The 23,344-nt window shown below is 52.1% G+C and overlaps 1 protein-coding gene across 1 annotated transcript in view; it reads right to left on the bottom strand.

The window, feature by feature from the left end:
• Positions 1-22,256, bottom strand: part of Lrrn2 (leucine rich repeat neuronal 2) — a 56,596-nt gene extending 34,340 nt beyond the window's left edge. Inside the window, exon 1 of the mRNA XM_051204172.1 lies at positions 21,679-22,256. The gene's annotated coding sequence lies outside the window, so the exon portion shown is untranslated. The remainder of the gene's footprint in view (positions 1-21,678) is intronic.
• Positions 22,257-23,344: the final 1,088 nt, after the last annotated feature.

The following is a 23,344-nucleotide window of genomic DNA, read 5'->3' as shown; positions in this document are numbered from 1 at the left end:
CTCTCGTCTGTAAATGTGTCCCGCCTCTCCCCACCCTCTCCATCACCATCACTTTCTTTTCCATCCCTGGGCTAAAAACTCTTAGAGGCAGATCTTGTTCATTTTTACAGTCAGAACACACAGCATGGGGCCTGGCATGTAGTAGATATTTAAAAATTGAGGGTTTTTTTTTGGGGGGGAGGGGAAGATGAATGTCACCCTCTTTCTCTAGTACCTGGCCACCAGTGTCTTCTACATGTTTCTTCCTCTCTTCCTTACAGACATGCATGGGTGCGCTCTCTCTCTCTCTCTCTCTCTCTCTCTCTCTCTCTCTCTCTCTCTCTCTCTCTCCCTTCCCCCAGGAACCTCTTAGGCTGCTCCTCTGCCTGGTGTTTCCCACTGTTAGGAAAGGCCTTCTGCCCCTGCTGCGGAGAAGGGCTGGAATTGGTTCCACAGCTCAGTGTGTCAGCTCTGATACCTACACACGAGGAGGAGGCTTGTTCTGTGCAATTTCCATCTCATTTGTCTCTTCATTTGTAGCTGAAATTGGCCAATTTCATCTGGAGTGTGCCTGGACTCTCTAGCAACCCACAGCCAACAAATGAACGACTTTGGTTGCTGTTTAGAGAGGGAGAGGCAGGAGCTGGCCCAGGGTCTCCCCAGTTGCTGAATCTCCATGGTTTGAGGAATGACACCCTACATGTGGTCTCCACACTTGAGTGTAGTCTGCACAAAGCTGAGCCAGGAGGACCAGGAAGCTGTCAGGCCCGATTTCTCTCTGGGTCTCAGGAGAGGTCAAAGCACACAAGATGAGAGAGGCCATTTGCCCTGGTCAACACAGGCAGCACTGACATTATACTGACTGAAAGAAGTCATACTCCATTCAGGTGACGTTAAAAACAGGCGAGATGAATCCGTGTTGCAGGGCTCCAAATGGCAGTCCCCTGCTCCTATTATGGAGAGTAAAGGAACAAGGGTGGTACTGTGTGTTCCAGGCCTTGATCTGGAGTGATAACTCTGCACATCTCACATTCGAGTTAATGAAGTTGCACGCTGAGAATCTGCTTGTTTTTTTTTTTTTTGTTTTTGTTTTTGTTTTTTGTTTTTATAAGTTCTACCTCAATAAAACACGGGGAGGGAGTTTCCCCCAGTGTTTTTCAAACTTCATTGTGCTTACTAATCTCATGGGTACAGATCTCTGAACCAGCCCCCCTCCAGTCTGAACTGCAAATGTATTAATTTCTCATTATGTATTCATTATGCAGGGGCCCTGCATTTCTAATGCTCCCCACCCTAAAGGATATTTTGAAGCAGGCAGATAAAGACCACAGAGAAGCCTGGACAGCTATCTAGACAAAGGGCCCAATTGCTTCAAGTGCTAATTTGCCAGGAGCCACGCAGGTGGCTAGGGGGTGATGGGTTCCCAGTTGTCCTTGACAGGGAAGATGAGAGGTTGGCCAGGCTGTGGCATTAAGGGAGGGCTGTCAGACCTGCAGATGACACAGCGGAGTCAGCTTGGATCAGGACAGGAAGCGAAGACAAGGGGAACAAATCCCTCCAAGCTAGGAGCATTCTCCAGCCCTCCTGGTCCTGGCACCTGCCCACAGCTGGACAGCCTCGTCAAGTGGCCAGGGAGTGTGGTGCTGGGGAGAGCTGGTCCCCAGCAGAGGGATGGCCTGAGATGGCAGGGTCTGCAGAGTGGGTCTCATGGGTCTGGCACACACCTGCTGTTCAGTGGGGAGAGGAGCCTAGATCCCAAAGACGTGTGGCTGGAGATGTGCCCCTGGGGACGTGGCATTTCAAAGGACAGATGACAGGGTAGGCTGGATGTCTTCTGAGGTGTCCTTGACTTGAAGATCTAAGAGGGCTTTGGTAAGAGGGAACGGAGTCACCCATAGGACATGGGACAAATTTCCTTCACATGCGCTTCAGCCCTTTACAGAACCATCATCACTGACAAGTGATGAGACCAAGACAGGTTCAGCACCTGTCCAAAGCCAGCGACCCACACAGTGGGACCTGGACTCAAGTCCATACGGCTCATCTTCGGGGTCTGTCTACTGTCCTTGCCTCCCTCCTCACACTGTGAAAGGACATTCAAGGATCTAGAAACAACTCTGACCTTACTATAGTCTGTTTTCCCAAGTACTCTGTATAAGGCGGGTGCTGAAGTCTACTCTATGGGAGAGAGTAGATCTATGGTCAAAGAGTGACCAACCCAGGCTGGACAGTCAGTCGGTCAGTAGCTGGGGCCTGGGGCGTAAATAGAAGTTGAATACTTCCAAGTCTGCTGTGATCTTTTATCACCGGGGATGGCCCTTCTGAGGGTAAAGTTTATTTGACGACGATTAGAAGCTGACTTTTCCGGGCCTTTCTCTGTTCTCAGAACGGCTCAGGGGACTGGGCTGAGGAAATGGCCTTGATGGGGAAGGAGAGGCCCAAAGTGCTTTGGTGAGGCTCGAGGTTACATAGGATAACACAGGACCCCAAGCCGGAGATGAAGCATGAATCTACATTCTCTCACAGGTTTGCTCTCACAGCCTTTGAGATGCCCCTTCAGGCTTGAGTCTCCTGCCCCAGGTGCCCTCCTGCAGACTTCATTTGAACCACAGATGCCAAGGGTACAGAGAGGGCACCCACCAGCACTGGTTTGAGGAGACAGGGTGGCAGTGCAAGTCACGGATAGGCCTCAGCTCATGGGCCTGGGGTGTGTCAGCAGGGGCACAGGCAGGGGCGGAGGATGTCATCTGCGTTGTGGCCATGATGCCTCTCACTACTAGTTAACCTGGCTAGCAGGGAGCCCGCATATACATGGGTGGCCCACTGAGAAGCATCTGGTTCTGGGATAACCCCGCAGTAGCATTCTGTGTGCAATGTCTGCAAACGAGGGCAGCTACCGCGGGCCCTGCAGGCTGCTTGGGTATGCATGTGGCTATTATTCCCTTGCTCCCTTCGCAGCAAACACTTTGAGCCAAGTGTGGCTTTTCCTGGCTTTACACTGGGAAACACTCTCTGCCTTCTCTAACTCAGTGCTAATTAGACCAGCAATCCAGGGATCTCCAGCCAACACGGCACACTTCAGCACAGGTGGACATTCTGCTAGCTTTACCCTACGAGCTGTTTGTTGTGTCTGCCTGTGTTGTCCATTCTTTGTGCCCCGCTTTCTATCACCCCCCTCATAGAAAGGCAGGACACAGCCCCCACAGACTAGCATTCATCTTCCCAGCCTGACCCTTGGGGAGGCTATTAAGCTGCTGTTGCCAGATCTAGGAGGAGAGAGAAAAAAAAAAATAAATGAAACACATGCTCAGGGCAGCAGTGGAGGGCAGAGGAGCCATCTATAAGTCAGGCCAAGGAGAAACAATGAAAGCTTTCAAGGTAGAGGAGACCCCTGGAACAGCAAGGCCTAGGGGAATGGGCTGTCTACCCGAAGAGGCCAGGCTCTGCAGAAGGGTTAGGTCACCGTGGCCTTATCTCCATTAAAGCACTGGAAAGCGTGCCCTCCTAACGTGTTGTGGAAGAAAATACAGAAGCCGGCAGAGCTGCCCTATCACAGATGTGTGATTCCAGCGCTAGTCCCTTCTCTCCTCTGGCTGCTGTCCAGCACTCTGCACAGCCCGAGGGAACACGGTCTACTGCCCACAGTCTGCACCGTAGATGTGGGCAGGTGTGGTCTCTGTCCTGTCCTCTGTGACAACGCCGCCAGCCTGTCCTTTCCACTCCTGTGGAGTACAGGGAGAGGACTCTTAAAACCAGCCTCGGCCCTTCCCATCCCAGGAAACCCAATGACGTACTCTCCTGCCTCTGCCTTAAGATGAATAACCAAACCGTCCCCGTGGTCTGTCACTGCCATACACAGGCCCCTCCTGCTAAAGCCTCTGCGGGTTGGATGGTTTTGGATCTCATGTGTCTTCTCTCTCCATCTTCATCTCCCCAGCCTTCCTTCTCCAAGGAGCCCCTGGATCAGTCAGCAGGTTAAGAACCCTGACTCCTTGCTTCATGCCTCCCTCGGACTCTTTCTGGGCCCAACCTCTGCCTGCCTCCATCCACCCTCCTCTTTTACAGATTCTCCTTACAACCTCTTGCAATCGCTTGTACCACCGACGTCAGACCAGAGGCCATTTATTCATTTATTTATTTTTATTTCCCTTCCCATTTGGCTCCCTCAAGTTCTGCACTTCTACTTGCATTCCCAGAGCCAATCCTAAATCAGATATGTTACCCCTCTGCTCTCGTGGTGGCCTCACTTCTTAACAGCCCATTCTGTGTCCCCAGCTACCATTCTATCTCTTTCAGCCAGCTTTCCACTACTGTAACAAAATACACGGGGCGCATCCACTTACAAAGAGGGAAGGTTGACTGAACTCACACCCTGGGAGGTTTCAGCCATGGCTGATTGGTCCTGTGGCTTTATGCCACAGGAAGAATGTCACTGTGGGGAGCATGTGGCCAAGCAAACTGTTCACCTCATGGCTCAGAGCGCCACTCTGGAAAATACTCAAAGCATTATAGCATCTCTTTGGTGCTCTGATGATAGAGTGCTCGTGTATTTCAGGGGCAGAGGACACAGTGCCATGAACCCTCACTCTAAGCTACTTGCAAACATCACAGTAGACTGCTCATTTTCCTAAAACACCCCTCCAAGCCCACCCCTGAGTTTGTGTGTCCCTGGGGCCCCGCTGCTGAGAAGAAAGGTCTGGAACCTGCTCTCCAATGCCCAGCATGAGCCCACTCCGACGGGAGCCTCCTCCAGGACTCCAGTCAGCGTGGACTCTTCCACACATGACGGTTGGTGCTGGAACCTGTGTGGTGAGGTGGGTCTGACTGTTCGGAACCACGTCAAGGGGCAGTTCTTCCTTGTGGTCCTGGGTAAGGCCTCAGTTGGCCTAAAACACCGGCTCTCTTGAAGACCATGTGCATATTTCCACATGCTGTCTGTAGTGGGACCCAGTGTGTCCTCAGTGTGCCCCCATTGGGCAGGGGTTCGTTCTTGTCTTAGTCAGTGTTCTATTGCTATGAAGAGACACCATGACCACAGCCACTCTTACATGGAAAACATTTAATTAGGGTGGCTCACTTTTAGTTCAGAGGTTCAGTCCGTTATCATCATGGTGGGGAGCATGGCCACATGGAGGCAGACGTGGTTCTAGCTACATCTTGATTAGAAGGCAACAGGAAGTAGACTGAGTATCACACTGAGCAAAGCTTGAGCATATATGACACACTTCCTTCAACAAGGCCATACCTACTCTACCAAAGCCACACCTCCCAATAGTGGCGCTCCCTTTGGAGGCCATTTCCTTTCAAACCGCCAGAGTTCTCATCACCCTACAGAGAGAGGGTGACAGCAGGTGCTCAAGAAGACATCTCTGGGCATTGTGCCCAGGGCAGGGCTGGTCTAGTTCATGGTTCCTTAATCTCATCTGGAATACCACACCTCAGGCTGGGGACTAAGAGATCTACAAATCCTCCTTAGTTAAGCCTCCTGAGTTCCTGCTAGCAGTAATGACTCATCATTCCTTCCACCAGCAAAAACATCCAGGCAGACTTTGCAGCACAGGGTGGGCATGTTCGGGACCCAACGGATCGTTTTTACAGGCTGCTTCTGCCCATCCTGACCCAGAATCTTGACAGCTTGGCCCAGCACTTCCTGGGAAGGCAACGGTGGCAAGAAATGGGCTGCAAAGGTTGTTCAGCATTTTGATTAACCGAACAACTTGTGAATTAGATGCAAACAGCCATGCAAATATGGAAATTACAAGACAGCCAACAGCTTTGGGCACTTTAGGCAATACAATGGCAGACCAGTCCACGATCAATAGTTACTGCCCCAAATTCACTTTCCTAACATTCCAAGAAAAACAGGAAGTGCAGCTATCAGGCATGATACCGAGAAGGTCAATAGTGGATGGAGCTCAGGGCAAGGTGGACATGATTCCTACCCATGTAAAATGGGCACAGCTCACTGGCAAGCATTTACTGAGAACCCACTATGTGTAGAACAACTTTCTGGATGCTACAGTAAGAGCATACAGCATTCTCACTCAGCAGATCTCAGTATAATAAACATATATTAGTTTCCTCTCATTTAACATTTATTAAACGCTGCTTGCTAATCATGGGATCCCAGACAAGTTAGTTTCCTCACTTGCACAATAGAGTGGGACAGTTATGGCTGAATGACAAACTGTAGTGTACCCATCTCTGTCTTGGAATAGTACTCAGCAATGAAGAGGGACAGATGGTTGATTTGGACCAAACAGTAAAAGATTACAGCCAGTATGATTCATCTTATGGTACATCTGGATACCCCTATAACTGTAGTGACTGAGAGCAGAACATCTGGACATTATATAACTAGTGACAGAACAGATCACTGGGAGAATATTGCTGTACAGGGACAGCAGAGCAAACTCTAGTTGAGCATATTATTTAGTAACTTAAGATAGTGTCTCATTATGTAGCTCAGGTTAGCCTGAAATTCCTAGGCTAGCTTTGAACCTACAGTCCTCCTGCTTCAACCTTCTAACGCACACACACACACACACACACACACACACACACACACACGGACATGAAATGTGTGTAAGGGCTATGGTCACATCAAATCAGTTTTCTGGTTTCCCTCAGTCCCTCCCTCCCTCCCTCTGTCTGTCCGTCCCTCTCTCCCTCCCTCCAATTCTCCCTCCCTTTCTTTCTCTCTTCATCCTCCTTGCCCCTCAAGACAAGGTCTCACTATGTTGCCCTGGCTGTCCTGGAACTCACTTTATAGATCAGGCTAGCCTTGAACTCAGAGATTAAACCCAGCTTGGTTTCCTGGCTTTAATGTTGCAGTGTAGTTAGGCAGGATGTTAACTCTAGGGAAGGCTGGATGAAGGGTCCTTAGGACTTCCCTGCACATTTCTTTGTACCTCCACTGAATTTATACTTGGTTTAAAATAAAAAGCTGTTTTAAAATTCGGTGCATCTAGCCCATAGCAAGTGTTCAATACCTGTTATTTTATTGCTACCACAGCATGCCAGCATGGGAGTACCCCTGTGAATAACTCAGGCTCTGTTTTTGAGGAGCTTCCAACCCAAAAGAAGAGAAAGACCAGCGGAGAAGGGCATTTCATAGCCTATGCAGAGTGTGCGCAGTATGCAGGAGGAATTTCCATGTCTGCCTTCTTCACTGGTTCTCTGGGCACTTCTGCTTCTGGGTGGAACATTTTGTCCCTATCCTGGAGTAAAGGTTATGAGAGTCTCTGCAAAAAGTGAGAGGCCCAGCTGGCTCTCTTCAGCTGCAGGCCATCCCCCGGGTCCTGTCCACCCCATGAGGGTCTGGTTTTGGTGTGACTCCTCCATCCCTTGTGGTGCTCATCTTGAGCATGCTACAGACCCACACCCAAGCATAGCCCTGCGGCATCAGGGGAAACATTGGAGTGAGAACCCAAGCACCAGGCCCAAATTTAACTCTGGTTGATCAGCCGTGTGACTGCGGGTGGGCCATCAAACCCCTGCTCTGTGGCTCCTGCCACTGTGTGACAGCTGAACGTCACGTATGTTCCAGCTTTCTCACACGTGACACAGAGGACAATGCAACTGGGCATTGTAATGCTTGTGAAGGTTCTGTAGTTTGCAAAGAGAACTTCCAATGTCAGATATGAAAGGGAACAATTCCTGAAAGAACTACTAGTGAGGAGGGGCCTGCACTAGAGACTTTGGCTCTCCTTTGAACCTGGGCTGGGTTTGCAGCTGGTGAAGGGAGAGGAGAGAGGAGAGAAGGGGCACTCGGGCACTGACAAGGTGCAGCCATCTGGTCTACCAAAGCCACACTCAAAGTCAGACTTTCTTCCCGCTTAACTTTTTCTTTAAAGATTTATTCATTTTTACTATTCTTAGGTGTATTATGTCTTGCTTGCATTTATGTATGTACACCACATGTGTACCTGGCGCCTGTGGGGGTCAGAAGAGGGAATTGTGTCCCCTTGGACTAGAGTTAAAGACAGTTATGAGCAGCCAGTGCTCTTAACTACTGAGCCATCTCTCTAGCCCCTCCTCCTGCTTTTTGTTATGAGATTCTTTTAAAATTCTGTTTAAAATTCTTTTCTTAATGAATTCACTCCTTAGTACTTTTTTTTTTTTTTTATTCTTTTTTGGCTTCTCTTGCCCTTTTGTTTTATTTGAGACAGAATCTCACTATGTAGCCCAGGCTGTCCTCAAACTAAGTTTCTCCTGTTTCTATCTCTGGGGTACTAGTGTAACAGGTATGCAGTTACCATAGCCAGTCCTCATTTGAGCTTTTGAGAGCTCTTCCTGTATAGGGAGATGGGACCTAGGCACGCTGTACTCTGGTGGTAAAGGGAGAATGGCTAAGGAACCCTAGTCCATGGCTTGCAGAACAAGCACGATGTGATGCCGTTCACAAAAACAAGCCACACAGTGGAGGCGGGGGTGGGGAGGGCATGGAGAGTTAGGAAGAGCAGGACTCTGGCTCAGATAGATATGCCAAATTTAAAGGTTCCTGGCACACCTGCCTTGATCACCTCAGCAGGTGACTATGAGGATACAGAGATAAACTGAAAAAGGCACAGATTAGAGATTTGGATGTCATCTGCATGTGGGTGATAACGGGAGCTACTCTTGTGAAGCTACGGACTAGAGACAGGCTCCCCAGTCAGGAAGCAGTACTCCCATCAGAGACGGACCACAAGGAATGCTAACATTTAAAGCCTGAGATGAGAAGGACGCGTCAGCAGAAATGATTCTGGTGTACCCAGAAAGGCAAGGAATATGGGGTGGTCAGAGGAACCCAGAGAAGGGGAAATGCCTAAAGTGACGGGGGATGCTCCTACAAAGGGAGCTTGTTCCCTGGCTTGAGCAGACTGGAGAGCTGCTTCCCAGGGCTGGAGGAGGAAGCCATACCCGAGTGGGGCTGAGGAAGGTGTGGGCGGTGTGAACTAGAGCGCTCACTGGGGCAGCCAAGTCTCTTAAGACACTTGGCTTGAGAGGATGAAGAGAGGGTGTGGGCAGCAACTGGGCTCGAAGGATTGTGTTGCTGGTTTGTTTTTCTGAAGCCAAGAGGGACGACCGGAGGGCCGAGGGAAGGCTCTAGAACCTGGTAGGCTCTAGAATCTGTGGAGCTAAACCAAGCCGTGGAGCAGAGCATGAGAGAAGCAGTGTGCCTGTGGGTTTGGTAGGGCAGTGCTGCCCAAAGACAGCCTTTTCCTTATCAAGTGTGAGTGAGGTCCTCAGCTGAGGTCACTGATGGATGGAGGCGGAGGTTTGGGGCGGAGGGTGTGAAACAGCCATCGAGAGTCAGGAGGGAGAATGGGACAGGAATACCAGGCACTTTTGAAGGACATGTTGGACTAGTGATGGTGAGCTTGTTGTAGATGTACCCATCTGCTTCTGTGTGTGTGTGCGCGCGCGTGTGTGCGCGCGCTTCGATCTCAGTCAAAAGATAGAACAATTGATCCAGAACTGGGACTTTGAGGCAATCAAAAGACACAGGGTCAAGACAGCTTAGGATATTGGCGGGAGGATCCTTAACACGGACCATGGAATCTGTCTGGAATCAGAGGAGAGAAAGAAAAGGGTCCAATGGACCCGAGATCCCAAAGTTCAGGAATGGTGCTATAGGGGTCCTTGACTAAGCAAGGTGGGAGACCAGGAGGTGGTCATCAGAGAGCAGGGTGGCCCTCTTGGTGACTTACAGGTGATGGCTAAATCTAGAGCATGGCCTGATGGGGAGGAGCCAGCGAAGGGCTGCTGGGCCTGAAGTAGGCTGTACTGACCACAGAGTCATTGATCTTACCAGGTGACAGACAGGCTTGGAGAGAGGAGGGCGAGTATGAAGGGAAGGATGAGAGGATTATGGGGAGAGGGGAAATATGGGTAGATGCCAAAGGCTTTACCTAATAAGGCAAGTAACTAACAAAGAGGCAAGAAAGTCAGTGTGACTATGAGACTTAGAGAAATAGCCTCCTTCCGCATATGACGTTCCCTGGGAACGAGATCAGGAAAACCAAGAAAACGAGGAAATCTGAGAGCAGGTAGCAGATGTAACACAAGGCTAGAGTGAGGAGCTTTATGTCCTGTTCCCACAGCACTAAACACTTGGTGTGACCTCAGGCAAGTCATTTCCCTTCCAGGCAGCTTAACTTTCTCATAAATAAATAAATAAATAAATAAATAAATAAATAGGTCTGGGGAAACTGGCTAAGGTCTGGCTTCCAGCCCAGGATAGAAGTGGCAATATGGTGTGTTCGGGTGGTAATTGCAGGAACCCCTGAGTCATTATCACCTGGATACAGGCTACAGTGTGAACCCGAGTGGTGAGAACATTACCGGCTAACCAGTCCCTGGGGCCCCAGCGTCATTGCCAGTACACCAGAGCATCCTCAGTGTACACCTTCTTAGAGGTGGCTGTAGAAGGGCTCAAAGACACTCACTGCAGGCAGAAGCCCATCTGCTGGCAGAGTGGAAGCAAGTGTCCTAGCTCCCCTTGCTGTCCTATCTTCTGTCCCTGCTCCAGCCAAAGGAGCACTGCTCTGTTGAGCAGGACACTCTTTCAGCTGATGCCACGGGTGGTCCTTGATGGTCCCTTACTGTCTCAGAAGCTCTTGGAGGTAAGGAGTGACAACCCATCATTTCCTTAATCCCAAGCCTTTCCCCTCCCCAATTTAGCTCTGAAAACACCCACCCTTTCTGTAGAGTTGGGCTTTACCTCCTCGCACCACTTAGAGCCCCCACAAGGCAGGTCTTTCTCTGGGGACCAGCCCCTTCTCAGAGAGCCACACAAGGACCACTTCTAGGGTGCTGGAATCCTGACAGGTGCTCAAGGAAGGCACACACAAACTTGTCCCAACCACTGATCACAACACACCAGGAAAGACCTAGTGTCTGCTGGGTGCTTGTACTCAGTAGTAGATGTCCAATACACCTTTACTGAATAAATGAAGTCATTTCAAATATTTAAAGAAGGAAACCTCACCAAGTCCATTCATTATTGATCACATTGCTACTGTTTATTTGGGTTGATAATCAGAAGTCTGTTAAAAAACATCCTCTAATATTTATCAGGGCCAGTTATGCACCAAGCTTCTTACAATGTGAGCTGATTTTTATTTCACAGTCCCATGAGCTGGGTATGTCAGGCCCATGCTAGAAATAAGCAAACCGAGGCTTAAAGAAAAGACAAGAGCCCATCTAAGATCACAGAGGTGGCAGGTAAGCAGCCGTCACTGGGTTCTAACCTAGGTTGGGAGCTACTGTTAAAGGTGAAGCTGTGTTCAGCACACCAGCTGCCTCCCACAGTGCCTACAGGGCACAGAGAGGCAGGAGTGTAGAGGAAGGCTGGGTTGTGTGAAGGAAGAAGGCAGCAAAGGCTCCCCAAGTCCTTCCCGATAAATCTTGTCCCAGGGAACTTTGTGCAAGCAGAGTCAGGCTCCTGATGGCCTCGTCCTCTTTGATGGCTGGGTTGGTTCTCTGCTCCCTCCAACATCTCACGATTCAGTAAGCACTGTACTCCTTACTTCTTTGAATGTTTCCAAGGCAAGAAACAGCAAGGACCTAGCACCTGTGGACACTGTCCTCACTCTTGTCCTGGCTCCAGACGGGACCCCTTGTTCCAGAGCCCAGGGGAGCAGGCAGGAGACTGCTGGAAGACAGATGTGGTCTGACCTGCCACAGCTGAACACAGCTATAAGCTCCCACACATGCTCAAGCCCTCTGATTAGGTGAGCAGCTGTGCTCCACATCTGTCTGTCCATCTGTCTCCTTTGCAGGGCTGTGGGGACAGCCGTTGCTCTTCAGAGGGGAGGCCTTAAGCTGGAGGCAGCTCTCTTACTTGGACTATTACTCTGCAGGGACTAAAAAGGGTGGGAAGAGAAGGCTTGTGTCTCAGTCTCCATCAACACTGAGCCCTTCCCCAAGGCCAAGTCTTCCCTCACAGACTTCAGCTCCTCCTCCCAGCTTCCCAAGCTCTGCCTGCCAAGCTCTTGCAAATTACCACACATGCCAATAAGTCATTAGAAACCAGAACGGCAAATGTGGGGTTGCTATGGAGACCGACACCAGGAACTGGCAGCCCTGGGGGCTGGCCAATGGCTCAGGTGTATGGGGTGGGGAGCTGGGAAGGCTGACTGCCTGACAGAGGCCTATAAGGTGCTATTGAGGTGGCTCCTTCCCTTCCTTCCCATTCCCAGGGCCTGTATGTTGCTCACCTGCAGCTCACTAGGGTGATAATCAATCCTGCACAGGCTGGGGTGGGGGCCAGAGGAGGTGGCTGTTATAATACCCAGCTGGTAGCCAGCCCCAGGGCAAGGAACACTGTGGCCCCAAGCAGCCTAGGCTTGGTTTCCTATGTTTTGGGGAAACTAAGGACCCAGTGAGGGTCTAAAGGCAGGTCAGAAATCAAGAAGTACTGTTCTGAGTCTTACTTTACCTCTTCAACCTCTGTAGATAAGCTCTCTCTCTCTCTCTCTCTCTCACACACACACACACACACACACATACACACACACACACCACTGCACAATGGTGACTGAAAGAGAGAATTCATGAAAGCAGCCAGGATTTGACAAGATAAAAGCAAGCCCTGGTGTGGAGGCCCAACTTGTTCACCAACAAAGTTGGAGGTGTGACCTCCAACAAAGTCCCTTCTCTCTGAGCCCTGGCTTTGCTATCTGGAGGATGTGGAGGTGCTACTTTAAACCTAGAGTGTTTCAAAGTAGCTTTCAGGTCACAGGTTATGAAACAATTCCTCCAGAGTCACAGGGAGGTAAGCAGGAAGCTGAGTGGAGTTCTGGTCTACCTCACTACTGTGGCTACAGTAACACATTAACATGAATTTAGTGTCTTACTTGGGCTTATTTATTTATTATAGGCATAAAGGTTAGACTAGAATGGGTCTCACTGGGTTAAAGTCAAGGTATCTATCTCCTTTCCGGAGGCTCCTGGAGACAATGTTTCACACTCTTCTGTGCTTCCAGAGGCAGCCTTCATTCTTGGTCAAAGGCTAGCAATCACTGGGCAAGTCTTTCTCATGTGCATCTCTCCAACATTGACTTCTGTCCCCTTTCCACAGGACCCTTGTGGTTACACTGAACTCACCAGAATAAATCAGGACATATGAAGGTCAGTTGGCACCCTTTAATCTATTTTCAACCTTACTGTCTCTTTTCTTTTTCAAATAAATTTATTTATTTATTTCACATCCTGGGCAGGCTTCCCTACCTCCTCTCCTCCCAGTTCCTCTCTTCCACATCCCTCTTTTCTCACCCCCCCCCAGTTAGTGTCTCTTTTCTATGTAACAACATAGTCACAGGTTTTGGGGACTGGTGTATGCCTACCCCACATTGCAGTGCTGTCTGTGAAACAAAGCAAGACATCAAATTCTAAAGGCACTGGAAAGAGCAAGGCCAGATGACTTTCAGTTATAAAGTAACCCAGGCTTGGGTTCCTCTTCTTGTCTCTTGGGATATCCTTCTGAGGAAGCCCAGGAATCTGCATGTCCAGTGGGAATGTTGACAGGCTGGACTGCACAGAGATGACTCAGTTCCAGCCGAAAAAGGGACCTAAGGAGGAACAGATGAGGACCATTCTAAAGAACCTCCTTGCCTACACCCCACATGCGGCATTCGGATCACCCTGCAGTGTCTATCTGGGTTTACTTTCCAGATAAGATCTGACAGAGCTATTTGTATGTCAGATGCACTGATTTAGCAGTCATGCAGCTGAGATACCAGCCTGTCTTCCACACACCTTGACCTTCAAACGCTACATATCCAAGTTCGGAAAGCCCAGTCTTGGAACCTTCCTGTGGTCACATTGCCAGTCTTGGGGGTCATTTCTGGCATCAGTAGATGAAATAGCTCCTTTTTTTTTTTTTTTTTTGGCTCTGGGGGAGAGATGGTGGTCCCCTTCTCTCCTTCCGCCTGACCTCTGTTCTCATCTCCATGTACACAGTCTGCCAAGGGCCTGAGCTGAGACCCAGTGAGGCTAAATGCCACTACTCGGATAACGGTGGGACGTAATCATGGCCCGGTGTCTTTAGATTTTATCCAAATGAATTGTTCTCTTCTCAGCCCTGTTCCTCTCTTGGTATGAACCGGCGGCGGCTCGTTCCCATTGCTACTTCTCATGTTCCTGGGGACCCTGGGAAGGCAATGCATTGCATAGCTGTTCTCTGGAGCAGCGGCCCTGGGGAAAAGGAGGGGGAGAGGAACTAACATTTATTGAGATCCTACTTTGTAGTAGGCACTTTACACAGATTAGATCATTTAATGTGGTGGCTGAGAACCAGAGCTCTGGAGTCACAGTGACGAGGGGCTGCATTCTGGCTCTGTCACTTGCTGACTGTGTGTGGCCTCCGGCAAGTGACTTAAAGCTTTTCAGCCGTAGTTTCCTCAGCTGCAGAATGGGAGAAAATAATGTCGACTTCCCAGGGTTCTGGGGATTAAATGAGACAAATGCAGTAAGGCCCTGGGCGCCTTGGAAGCGCACACAAGTGCTAGCTATTATTATCAACAACCTTGGGAAGTAGGTGTTATTAACCCAGACTTAACACAAGCCCAAGTTGAGCCTCAGAGAGGTTAAGCTAAAATGCCCAAGGGCAAGTAGCTAGAAAATGGGGCTCCCACCCAGCTCGGGCTGACTCCACTTCCTCAGGATAGTGAGCCGTAAGGACAACAGCCTTAGACTCAGCCCTGCAGCTTCAAGGAGCAGGACCTGGGGTACCAACTGAGCCCTCCTTTCTTAGCTCTCGAGGACCCAGGGCAGGAGAGTTGGCTATTGAGTGAACAGTGGCAATTTTACCCCTGGCTTCTCCTCTTTGGCTGAGGGCCAAGGAGGGCTGCATTTTTGCTTCTACTTCGAGTAGGTGAGGGTACCCAAATGAATGCTTTTACTCCCCTTGGCCCCTGCTGCAGAGATGAGCCACCTCCTGCTCCAGCCAAGACCCCCACAGCTCTTGGGGGAAGGAGTTGTCACTCCACTAACAGGACTGTAACCCCATTAGTGGCCGAGTTACCTGTCATGGGAGAGTCTGGCTGCTGACTGGATGGGAAATTGGAGCCCAGGGGCATGTCAGAGCAATGGGTCACAGATAGTGGTGGGTCAGGGGCATTTGTGAAAGGCTCAGAGGGATTCTGAGAACAAAACCGAAGGCAGCTGGACTTGGGGAAGAGGCAAAACCCTGGAGGACAGACTCCACTCCCAAAGGGCGCTGTATTCCATTTCCCTGTTCAAGAGGCTGCAGGGAAATGACTGTTCCAGGGACACAGAGCTTGCTGACTCCCTCCCACCCCTAATATGACCCCCGACCCTCCTCTCCTGCTTGATCAACATCCTCACCCTCCCAGGAATAGATTCTTGAACCCTTCCCTCTGCAGAGTGGAACCCCACTTTGTTCTCCAGTCCCCAGTCTGCTACACCTCCCGAGGAAGCGTTCCCTGTGGACTCCCACACAGAGCGCACAGCTCTGATAACATTTATAGTCTAAATCACAGTTTAGCACTTGGTTTTAAATACTGTCTGGTATTATTCCCTCATTATTTCGGAGTATGAGTTCTGCCTCCCCAACTCATCCAAGCATCTCCCTACCAGCAGAGACCAGGGCTTTCCACTTTATGTTGTCCCTAAACCCACATCCATACCTTGCCAAGGCCAAGTCCAACAAACAAGTGAGCACACATCGATTGCCTCAAAGAGTCATAATGGCAACAGGGTGCTGGAATGGATGACCCCCAAACTCCAGGGTTTCAAGACTCCAAACCCTGAAATGTCTCCATTACGCTCAGAAGTCCTCAGCCACAACCCTAACTCCAGTCCAGCCTCCTGGTCCTGTCTTTCTCATCATGTGCCACCCTCCCTCCTTGTCACCTCCCTGGTCCCATCCTGCCTCCCAGCCGGTACACCAGCTATTCCTTCTGCACAGTACTGCCTTAACCTCAGCTAGCCACTGCGGCCATCCCAAACAAACCTCACTCCCCAACCCTCCCATCATACATCTATTTCTTTTCCTCTTGCTGCATTTTCCTCTGGAGCACTTAACACTAATATGCCATTTGCTTTCTAAGTTTACTTTGCTGTATCCCCAGACAGCAAAATAAAAACTCCTTAAGGGCAGAGCTCTCTGTTATTCCCTGCTGTCTGTACCCGTGGGGCAGGCACTGAGGCTCGATAAACAGTGCCTAATGAAGAGTTGCACCACCCGCAACCCTGTGGAGGATGGTAGAGGCATGGCCGTGCAGAGATGGGCTGCGGGTGGAGCCATTCCACAGATCCCCTGGGTTATGGGAGTCCATCCTCCCTCATTGGCTGGGCCATCCTGAGCTTCAGGTGGCAGTGTCAACCTTTCTTCTGGCCCCTTCCTTCTGCACAGCTATACAGATGCTATGCCTTCAGGACATCTTGACCTTCGCCTTCTCAAGCTAGACAGATTCTCCACAGGCCCTGAGTGCTCAGCAGCAGGTGCTTTACAGAGCCCCCCCCCAGGCTGTTTTTCTCTGTGCTCTCTTCTTCCGGATGGATCAGATAAGACAGACCCACTTCTCCTGGGGGACCCAAGCTGGCTGCTTCCCAATCATTGCCTCTTCTACCACATGTTTCTCTGAAGAAGCTGCCTCAAGAGATGCTTGTAAACAGAACCGGCTGCACTGGCCCTTCCCGGGACATTCCCGGGACACATGAGCCTGCCATGTTAACAGCAGCCCACTGATGGTCCTAAATAGCCAGCCTGTCTCCTTTCACCTTCACCGGTGCATGCCATTCTCCCCTCCTTCAGGGAGCCATGCTTTGGTTGGCCCTCTCCTGCATCCATGGGCACTGACTCGGGGTCAGCCTGGGGGCTCCGGCTGAGGCAGAAAGAAATGTGTTAGGTCTTAACTATCAGGTCCTGGGGTGTGCAGATGCAAGCCATTGATAGAGAGCTTGCTTAGCATGTGAAATATCCTAGGTTTGATCCCTAGTACCGCAAAGCCAAGACACAAACAACAAAAACAGGTTAAAGGCGTTGGATGTCACACCCTGTTGGAGCAGGAAGAAGTCCCCTAAACAGAACTGCTTTCCATGCAGTACTGGCTTGGCCAGGGCAGAAACTTGTTCCAGTAGGGAGAATCTAGCTCAGAGAGTAGGCTACATGACTCCAGGATAGCCCTAGGCCACTAATTGCTGGATCTTGGGGATGTTGAAGGGACTAGAACCCTGATGTCAGAGAAGGTCTAAATCCCTCCCTCATTTCGTCTCCTTGAGGAAGTCTGAGACTCACTTGTTCCATGTTTAAATTAGGGACAAGTGTAGCACCCAGGCAATAGAGGCATTTGGGGTGTAGCTGGACAACACAGGAAAAGTGCTTTGCCCCATGCCTGGCCCACAAGTGCTATAATGTGTCATTACAGGCGGAGGGATGGAAGTTGAGGATCAGTTTTTTTTTTTTTGCCCCAGGAACTCTGTGCCTTCTCTTCATGCTGGCACTTGCTTCAAGTCCATCAAACCCTGAACAGCAGGGAAGATGTGGGCGGAAGAAACACACAGAGACAAACTGAATTCTAAAGCAGACCCTGGTTAAACTCCTTCCTCCAGCAGCTTTCCAAGACCGAGGCATCTCCCAGGTCCCCAGGAAGGACCGAAAGCCAGAGGACAAGGCCTAGGCTACAGCAGAATCTGGGCACGGATGGCTTAGAAATGCGTGGGAGGCCAAGGTCACACAACCAAACGCAGCAGGGCTGCACCAGGCCCCTGCGTGGCAGCCCACTCTTTTAGAGGGGTGTGGGGCTGCTCTGGGCAGCTAGCCAGTCCACTAGAAGTCCAGCTCCTAGCACTAGGAATAAAAAGGCAGAAGAGGGACACTAAGTGGTACCAGAGATGTCCATAAAGGACAGCTCACACACACACACACACACACACACACACACCTCAGTGCATTTTCATAGACAATTCCTGTGCCCCAAATACCCTCAGCCACACTGTCCTGAGGCCCTACACCTCTGCTAGCTGGCCCCTTTTCAGGCCTTGTCCCCAATTTAGCAAGTCTTTTTCTAGTCTGCAGATGAGGAGTAGCCTCCTCTCTTTAGCCCTGAAGCACACAGCACTGGCTCCTTGATAATAATAACAATGTATATAGTACTTCCTATATTCTAGAGACTGTTCTGGGCTCCTTGCCCTGAGTCCCCTGCTCTTATGAAGTCGGTACTAAACCAAACCACTAATGGGCGAGGAAACTGAGCTGCAGAGGGGTCAGATGACTTTCCCAGAGTCTCCCAGCAACAAGTACTACAGCCTGGGTAGAACTTGGACAGGTGGCTCTACCTACTCTACAGCCTTAATGTGAGCTCCCTGAGGGCCGATGATAGCCGATTCGTCTGTTTCTGCACCGAGTAGGTGCTCTAGGGAAGAGGGGCTGACCGAACAAGTAAAGCCTGAATGAGACAAACACCACACAACCTCAGCCTGTGCATTAGACCTAGAGACACCTCTGCTACCCAGGAAGTCTAGAGCAAAAGGCGCCTCTCTGGTTTGCCCTCTCTTAGAGGCCAGTCACATACTCCTGCAGCAGGACCTGTCCTGCCGTGGCTATTTTTCCATGCCCTGGTGTTTGTTTTGAAGGTGTCATCTCCCATTGTCTTCTTCCTGTTTGTGGATCCATTGCCAGCCTTGACCACTGACCTTGTCCTGGCCCGCAGTCCTTGCCCCTAAGCTACCTATCCCCTTTCTCGGTCTCTGGGCTTCTGTGACAGTGAAGACTAACCCGAGGAGGGTAAGAACAGGAGCTGCCCACAGACGGGCGGCAGCTCCAACACTGACCTCAGGTGAACACAGCAATGCCCCCTCACTCTTAACCCCGGAGGAAGATGGAGGAAGTGGCTGCTGGTGACAGCTCGTCACACGTGCAGGTCAGAAGATTCTCTGCCTCCCCGTGTCCTCTGCACTGCCTTCACTCCTGTAGAAAGCACTCCCGGGTCACGTGAGAATCAGCAAATATAGCCTGTACTCTTAAGTGGAGAGACAAGACACACCCCCGAAAACGCCAGGCAAATATGAGTTCATTTGGACTGTAGGATTTAGCAGACGTCATAAACGTGCTTAGAGCCAACTGGACTGCGGTGGTTTCAACAAAACAGCCCAGGGCAGTGCCCAGACTCCTCAGCTAGGAAGCAGGGACTATGACAGCTCTTCAGGAGGACAGAATACAGTGGTTTCTGTAACACTCCTCACACAGCTGGGGCAGGGCAGCTGCCTCTCCCAAGCCGCCCCTGATTCCCTCCTTGCACAAATCACTGCCTTCTCCACAGCCCAGGCCCGCAAGGTAGATGATGGTACGTAAACTGCTCTCTCCTTTCAGCTTAGAAGTGGAACATCCTATATGGTAAGCAATGAGATTAAGGGTCATTCTGCGTCGTGTTATTAATATGCTAGGATCATCCCTGCTCCTCCTCTCCCCCCATTAAACCTTTGAAAGGAACTGGTGGGCATGGAACTAGCGAACAGTCACGCTCAAGTACAAGTTCAACCCTGCCTGTGACACGGAAGTTTGCACCCTCCACTCTTAAAGTAGTGTTAGGCACATAGTAGGTGTTCAATTAAGTAGGAGGACAAGTTTTCAAGTTTTCCCTTTCTCCTTCAAATAAAAGAAATGAGGGAACAGAGTAGGATGAGCAAGTGAGTGAATGTCAGGCCATTGCGGACGCCAGGGACAAGACCTGCCATCCTGGTACCCTCTCTAAAGGGGGTGTGCCAGGGACAACAGCTCCCACTGTCAAGAGGGAGCCATCGTGTGCCTAGCTTGTGGCTTAAGCTGCATTTTACAGAAGGTGGAGGTAGAGACCTGGAAGGAAGGGGGGGGGACTTGGAGAGGAGGGGGAGGAGGGGGAGAGATGAGCAGAGTAGGGTGAGGGCGAAGGGAGGTGCTTGATGGAGGAAGAAGAGTAAAGGAAGGATGGGAGGGAAGGGGCGGCACAGGCAGTTAGCAAGTGGTCTGCAGGCCTAGCTTGGTTGCAAGAGGCTCCGATCTCTGGGTTCAGTGTCTCCCTCAGGGTAGGCAGTATCTGTCAGGGGATGTGGGTTTGGGGAGGCTTCTAGCTGCTGGACCCCGGGAGTGTGAAAATCCCTGAAATGCCAGTCTTTTCCTTTGCACCCTCTCCATATAATGTTCTACCCCAGGCCCCAGGCACCCCTAGCCGGGGCAGCAGAAAACATCTGAAGCAGGGTAGGGAAGGAAGAAGGCCCGAGAGGCCCCTAGCTCTGCGCCTTTTCTCTCCCTTCTTCACAACATCTCCTGGTCAGGAAAGTGGGTCAAGCCATCCACATGTGGCTTTTTCTGGTAAGAAGAAGACCCATTGGCCAAGGGGGGGGGGAGCTTTGCATCCTGCACTCAGCCCTGCCCATCTCTGCTCTTTGGAGGACTGCTCAGTGAGCCACTGATAGGAGGTTGCTGGCCTTCTCCCTCAGAAAGAGAACACTGGCCAGACAGATGTCAAGGCGGGGGGCACGGAGCCTGCCATCTTTCTGGCTATGTAAAGACACCCAAGCTCTTTGCTTCTGGTCCCTTCGACGATGATGAAGAAGCTGGCAAGAGGCCGCTCCTGCTGTCCTGACCTGGTTTCTCTCTCCGCTGCCCACTCCTCCTAGGGTCTTCAAGCAGAGGACCCTGCCAGTCCATCTCTGGCAACCAGCGACAGCCAGCGCTGTGCCCAGCCCACCCCCTCCAAGCCCTGCCAGTCGCCCAATTAGAAGCTGCGTTGGCTTCAACAGATGGGAGCTGCGGCAGCCTGAGGAACAGAGTACAAAGCCCAGCTGACATTTTCCTTCCTGTTCATTTGGTAGGGGGAGGGAGGGCAGGGGCAGCCGGGAGCATTGTAACACCCTACCAGGGCCCTCTCCGGGGGTCCAGCTCTCCCCACCTCTTCAGCATCCCAGTTCAGCCGCCTCACCCCGCCGCTCGCGGCTTTGGGCTGGCTGGGCAGCCTGCGCCCGCCGCCCGCCCGCCCAGCCCGCCCGCACAGCCCTGTCATGCCAGCAGGACAGACGGCCCACCTGTGGCTGGCCAGCCCAGCCTGCCGTGATGCGGTGGCCTCGGAGCTGCTTCAAACCGCACAGCGCCCAGGCTAAGCCCGGCCAGCCCCTCCCCCACCCAAATGTCCCATCCCAGACTGCAGTCAGACCCCAGTCTCCCATCCGAGAGGAGCCTGGCTCTCGGTGCCAGATACTTCGAACAGACCCAACCAAGGCCATCCCGGTCTCTGCCACACGGCCACCACCCGAGCTCGCAGGAAGGGAAAGTCCCCTAGGCTCTGGTGCGTCTCCATCCTGAGAGTCCGCCTCTGTCACGCCCTCTCTAACCCCGGGGCCACCTCTTTGGCTCTTCCACATCTCCAGGGCTCCCCCTGCCCAGCAACAGTTTGAGGGGTGCGGGCTTCTCCTGGTAGGTTCAGGCCCCGACCCCCTCCCGCGCCGCTCGGGTCCAGCGGGTGCAGGGGCCACCTCCTTTGCATTCTCCAGCTCTCCTTCCCTCGTCCCTCCCGGCCTTCTCCCAAGTCATCAGCTTTCCTGCAGGCATCTTGGCGACCGCCGCGGTGGCGGTGGCGGTGGCGGCCGCGCTCCCCTCCCCCACACGGTCAGCAGAGCCCGAGCTGCCGGGACTGGATCGCGACGACCCTCACGGCCATGCCAGAGGCCTCGGCGTCCACGACCCCGGCCGCCCGGCAGCCGCACACTCACCGCGCGGCAGCCGTCCTATGTCTGTCGCTCGCCTCCCGGCTTGGGGACGTTGCTCCGCGACGCGCCACCACCCAGGCCCGGGAAGCTGGCGGGGCTTCTTTCCCCAACCTGCACCTGTCCTGGGAGTGGTCGCGATGCCGAGCCTGTGAGGGCGTCAGGGGAGTGGCAGGTGTCCCCAGTACTGCGCGCCGCGGCCGGAGGCTGGCGGCCAGGGCCGGCGCTCCCGGAGCGCCGCGCGTCTGCCGAGCACAGAGCAGGCCCGCGGCGCCCGGCGCCCCCGCCGCGCCTCCTCCCTCCCGGCTGCTCGCGCTCGTCCTCCTCACTAGCTGCTCCGCCGCGCTCCCAACCTCCCCAGCCCACTCTGGTCGCCTCCTCCCTGTCTGCTTGCCACGCCAACCCCCTCCGGTCCCGCTGCCATTTTAACTCCTGAGTGGCCAGAAGCCCCTTCTGCTTCCCAAGCACACACCCTAGAGGAAGGAGTTGGGTGGGGCCCGATGCTGTAGTTGGAGCGGTTCTTCTGCATCAAGACTCGAGCAAGGCTTGTGGGAGACAGGGAGAAGGGCATAGCGCTTGGGGCTCAGGGGAGAAGTGAATGGCATTACTGATGATGCTCCCTCCGACCCTCTTGCAAAAGCCAGAAGGACAGATGGGGAATTCAGCTTGTAGGACAGGCGTGGCTCATAGGCACAGCTGTGGCTGTCACCACAGTTTTGCACGGTGCTACCCTCCCCAAGTTAACGGTGGGTAAGGACAGTGGGTGAGTTTGTCCGTGGGCACTGGTGGCTCTTCTGCTAACGGGGGGAGTAGACTTCCCAGCGATGCCTTCAGAATAGGCTGCTCTAGCCTCCTGTTACTTACTTAGTTATGGGGGTCAGCCTCAGCGGGATTGAAGTAGGAACTGACAGAACCACACAGGCACTTGGCTGTAAGGTTCTCCACCTGCAGGCTGGCCGTCACAAAGCCATGAAACTAGGAAGTGGAGCGAGACCCCATGCAAACAGAAAAGGCTGCTGGGCTACTGCTTGGTGGCTTGGAAAATAAGGGCCACTTCCACACGTTAGGGCTTAGAGGAGTAGGTCTCCCGCTGCAGTGAAGGTTTCCGGCCCAAGTCTTTGCAGTGTGGACACCAGAGCTCAGCTTCTTAGCAGGCCATGCCGGATCACAGCCTGGAAAAGCAGTAAGAGAGGAGATGGAGCACAAGGTACAGGGACTTCTGCACACCAAGGGGCCTCCTTGGCTGCCGTTCTTGACCCAGGGCTTCAGCTCAGTGCCCCTGGCCAGACACAGACCTCCCGGGTCCTGTCTTTTCTAAGGGTACATACAACCAGCAGGGACAGCCATGCCTGCAGGCTTGCAAAGTGTACTTGAAGTTCTGTATAGATGGAGGAGTTGGCCCCTTAACCCATCCAAGAAGTGAATACTAAATTCCTGCAGAACTACTCCCAGGCCTCCATCCGCCACCCCTGCTGTGGGGTATAATGGCCTGCGGGAGCTGAGAGGAACAAGTTGGAAGTACATGAAACAAATTTTAGCATTTCAAGGCAATGGAAGGTGCCATAGAAACACAGAAAGAAAATGCCATTATGGCTCCGGTTATTCATGGGAGGTTTTATGGAGGAGCTGAGATTCCAGCTGAGCCCAGCTGGAGGGAGAGGATTTAAACTGG

Source organism: Phodopus roborovskii, unplaced genomic scaffold, assembly GCF_943737965.1.
Source record: "Phodopus roborovskii unplaced genomic scaffold, PHOROB, whole genome shotgun sequence".
NCBI classification, from domain to species: Eukaryota; Metazoa; Chordata; class Mammalia; order Rodentia; family Cricetidae; genus Phodopus; species Phodopus roborovskii.
The sequence above is the reverse complement of the archived record's forward strand: the minus strand, read 5'-3'. Positions and strand labels throughout refer to the sequence as shown.